Consider the following 4,782-nt stretch of genomic DNA (forward strand, 5'->3'; position numbering starts at 1 on the left):
GAATACAACAGCATTCACCAATTGACAGTCGAAAAAATCGACAGTCCAGCACCCAAATCGCAAAAATCCATGTAAAAAAAACGAACTAAGCATGCAAAACAGCGAGGAAGGGGGATCATGATCATCAAGCAAGCTAATTAAGGGCATACAAACACAAATTAGGTCGAAAAAAATTCGACCAACAAGGATTTCGAACCCTAATAGCCATTTACCTCATAACAATTAGAATTAAGCGAAATTAAAATGCATAGAGGAAGGGAGAGACACTTACTTGATGGCAGGAACCTACAACAAGCAATTAATCTTCAAAGAACAAGAACAATAGGCGATTTTTCAGTCGAAAAACCCGCAAACCCTAACCCTTCTTGAAAACCGTGTAAATCGACACAAATTAAGGGGAAAACAAGGGGCTTTTGAAGATTAATTAGCAAGCAAGAGATTGTAGGTGGCAGATTGGGAGATTTGGGCAAGAAAATGGGGATTTGGGGGAGTTTAAATCGCAATTAGGGTTTTGTTAACCGAAAATTAGGATAAAATGAAAGTTAGAACAAGAACATAAGAGTTTAAGGAGAAAAACTCCCTGTACACTGTTCATTTCACTCGATCGAGTGGTTTTAAACCACTCGATCGAGCACTTTGGGGGTCCAGCTGCTTGGTCGAGTAAAATTTTACTCGATCGACCAATCCCTTTTATTGCCTTACTCGATCGACCTGTAGGAGTGCTCGATCGACCACATTTTCACTCGATCGAGTACAAAAAGTACTCGATCGAGGACTTTTCTCGCGTAAGCTCTTGAATTTTTGTCTTTCTTCCTTGGAATGCGTAAAAACTTCCCCAAACCTGCATAAGAATACACGCAAAAATTTCCCAATATACCAAATACGCATAAGGACAGTCTATAGTCTTACGTCTATGCTAAAAACTGTCTAAAACTAATTGTCCTAATTAAAACGCAATAAAACAAATTCAAAAGAAATTCAAAAATTATCTATTACAAAGTGTTACACGGGGCATTTCCCCGTTTAATTCCCAACAAATTTCAGCAGCCCCTCGGAGGGCTCCTGACTGGAGGACGTCATCTCAGCAACATTGACTGTCCTCTTCATCTTCCATGAGCATGAATTATCACTTGAAACGGTAGGAGGGGAGTAGTTCACATCCACGTAAGCGCGAACTTTCCTCGTCCTTGCTCCTTTATCACCAGCTTTAGCGTCATCATCTTCAATTTAATTGATAATAATTGCATCATGTCCTTTGACAACTCGTTCATTGCCTTCATCTGTACCTGCAGCAAGGAAAACAGACGAACTTTTCTCCATTTTGCTCTTATTCTGAGGCGGAGGGTTAACAATGGCAGCACGATTCTCCAAATTTTCATCTGGAGGGTCAATAATAGGATCAATAGAAGAGAGAGCATTGCAAGGCTGGGCTTGCATGGGAGCTCTCTGGAACTTAGACTGATGAAAAATCAGCTCCTCGTCCCCTACTTGAAAGGTCAAAGTCTTCCCCCCCGACGTCAATAACTGCACGGGCAGTGGATAAAAATGGTCTCCCTAAAATGATAGGGTTGTGTGCATCTTCAAGGATGTCTAAGACAACAAAATCAACGGGAATAAAGAACTTCCCGATCAGAACAGGTACGTCTTCTACTACACCTAGTGGCCGTGATAAACTACGGTCGGCCATCTGGATAGTCATGTTGGTGCAACTCGGCTTTGTCAAACCAAATCTCTTAGCCAGAGATAACGGTAAGACACTCACGCTAGCGCCTAAATCGCATAGCGCATTATCAATCAAATGCATACCGATATGACACGGAATTGAAAAACTACCCGGGTCTGATTGCTTAAGGGGTAGCTTATTTTGAAATGGGACTGACCCCACCTCAGTTAAAGCTACGGTCTCATTATCATTAATAGTCCTCTTACGCGCTAAAATTTCTTTCATAAACTTTAAATAAGAGGGTACCTTTGTCGCAATTGATGATGAACGGCATGATGACTTCCAAGCTCTTCAAAAGTTCGACAAATTTGCCGAATTGTTGATTAGCTTTTGTATTCTGCAGCCGCCTCGGGAAGGGAACCGTGATTGGTATCTCGAGTCCCTTGTTTCTTGCTTCCAATGTATCTTCCGGTGCAAGTTCTGTATCCTTTGGACGCTTCTTACCTCTCGAACGAGGTCTTTCCGGTGATATCTCACTTAAACGAGCACTAGCAGGCTTTCGAATAAGCTTCCCGTCATCAATACTACTCGATCGACCAATTTGCTCACTTGATCGAGCAGTTTCTTCATCAATTTCAGTCGATCGAGTACAATTTCCACTCGATCGACCAACTCCACTTTCTGCTTCACTCGATCGAGTAAATAAACTACTCGATCGAGCAGTCTGCTCTTCCTGTTTACTCGATCGAACACTAGATTTCAGTCGATCGAGTAACTGCTTTGTCGTGAGCCCTTTTTTTCTCAACAAAACACTGTTCATCATCAGTTTTAGCCTCCCTCAGGTCTGATTTTTGCATTTCTGGTCCCTCATAGGAAAGACCGCTTCTCAATTCTATCAGATTTACCGTCTCATGTGGATTCTTCTCATTTTGAGTTGGTAAATGACCCTGCTTTCTCGAGGATTGATTTGCAGCAAGTTGGGCAACTTGAGTCTCAAGTGCCTTAATAGACGCGTCCTTCTGTTGATTTTGTTGATCACTCAGCTGCAGCTGCTTTGTAATGGATTGCAACATAGACTTTATCTCACCTATTTCACTCACCCCACCGGAAGATGATGCACCATGGTTAGGAGGATTTAAAGACGGAGGCTTCTGAAAGCCTTGTTGATTCTTGTGTGGAGGAATATACGGTTGCTGCTGGTTCGGAGGAGGAGTGGGATTGAGCACATTCTGACTACTCCACCTCAAATTGGGATGGACGTTCGGCTCGTAATAAGTGTTGTTCTGCCTGTAATGTTGAAAGGCAGCACAAGACTCATAGGAGTTGGGACAATGATCTGAAACATGTCCCTCTCCTCCACATCTTCTACAGACGAAAGGACCGTCTGAAACAGCATTTACCTGATACATCCCTCCTTTGGAAACTCCTCCCAACTCATATTTGTCAAATCTCGCAGTAAGAGCTTCTAGTGTAGCGACAGAAGCAGATTCAGCAGCTCTTCTTTGATTGCCTCTGGAGTTCCCATATTCAGCCCTATAGGTGGCCAAATCATCAATGATCTTCCACCCCTTAGTCTCTCCCATGTTCTCTGCAAATCGGCCATTAGCTGCAAAGATCCAAAATAGCTCTCGATCGTCGATGACCCATTATAGAACTGATTACAAAGACTCCACTTCTCGAACCCATGATGCGGAATGGTTTGCACCAACTTCTTGAAACGGACCCATGCTTCATGAAAGTTCTCATCAGGCCCTTGTTTAAAGCTCGTGATCTGAGCTCTAATGGCAATAGTCTTCGATGCAGAAAAGTACTTCTTGTAAAATGCTAAAGCTAGCGAATTCGATCGATTATCCCATGAGGCCCGGTCCAGATCCTATACCACTCCCTTGCAGCATCGCGGAGTGAGAAGATAAACATGGTTTCTTTTATCTGATCCGGGGTCACGCCAGTTGGTGGCGGTATGGAGCAGCAATAATCGATGAAGGTCTCTATGTGCTTAGCTGCATTTTCATTTGCAGCTCCCGCGAACTGGTTCCTTTCAACCAAGTTGATATAAGAAGGCTTTCGTTCGAATTTTCTTGCCTCCCCTGGTAGTACAAATCCCTTATAGAGATTCGCATTTGTCGGTTGAGTGGTCGGGCAATGGTTGCTTCTTCGGCCATTTCTAGAAAGTCCGGAGAAGTGTATCTCTCAGTGATGAATTGAAAGCGGAGATGAAGGTGGATCCTCCTCAAACAGAGCGTTCTCGTAATAGCTAGACAGAGTACTCAGCTCTTCCTCTGTCGGTAGTACCCTAGTTGATCGCCTCAACTCGCGCAAAGATTTCTCAATCTCAGGATTATAAGGCAATAATTCACCACCCTGTGACCTGCGCATAAGAAGAAGCTACAAATAGAATATAAGAATAGTTTAAGGAACAGGTGCCCCTTAAACTAAAAGAAAGACTAAAAATTAAAACAACAAACAATTTAAACAATTGCCTCCCCGGCAACGGCGCCAAAATTTGACACGGGTATCGCAACCCTATCAAAGATAAAACCTAACGGTCTCAACTAAAATGTAGCAGAGGCAGTCGAGTATCGAATCCACAGGGCGGTAATGTAATTATCAGCTGTCTAATTCTAGTCCTAAAGTAACAAGTAGGGGGGTTTTGTTGAATTGGTTTCTAAACTACGAGATTAAAGGAAAGAGAAATAAAGTAAGAGCAATAAGGGCAGGAAAAACGGTTTAAACTATCAAGAAGAGAGGGACATGTCGGGAATTCGGTTCACTACGGTAGTCCAGTGACTCAGCTGTAAATGATTCAGACGAACTAATGTGAGACGGATGTTGAAAGGTCCTTTCGGTCCACTTTCTATCCTAAAATACCACTAACTTAACTTTCATCCTCATTAGGGTAGTCTACTATTTATAGCAGGCCTATTTAGTCCAATCTTTCGATCCAGGATTAATTTTAGCCAGATTAAATGGTGACATAGAAGCGTGCACTCAACTAAGTCGAATAAATACAATTAAATTGCTATAGTGACAGAGTCTCGTAATTAATTCGTCTAATTCATTCACCACATTGTCACATTTCTACCGCAGATCCCCTAATCCCAACATGAAAGGGGTTTAGC

General features: G+C 42.6%; 1 non-coding gene across 1 annotated transcript; it reads left to right on the plus strand.

Moving 5' to 3' along the window:
* The first annotated feature begins 3,342 nt into the window (after positions 1-3,342).
* On the plus strand, positions 3,343-3,449 carry LOC141637333 (small nucleolar RNA R71). The gene has a single exon (XR_012541719.1). It is a non-coding gene; the product is annotated as a small nucleolar RNA R71 (small nucleolar RNA).
* The last annotated feature ends 1,333 nt before the right edge of the window (positions 3,450-4,782 follow it).

This window comes from Silene latifolia, unplaced genomic scaffold (assembly GCF_048544455.1).
Source record: "Silene latifolia isolate original U9 population unplaced genomic scaffold, ASM4854445v1 chrun_scaffold_16, whole genome shotgun sequence".
NCBI lineage: Eukaryota > Viridiplantae > Streptophyta > Magnoliopsida > Caryophyllales > Caryophyllaceae > Silene > Silene latifolia.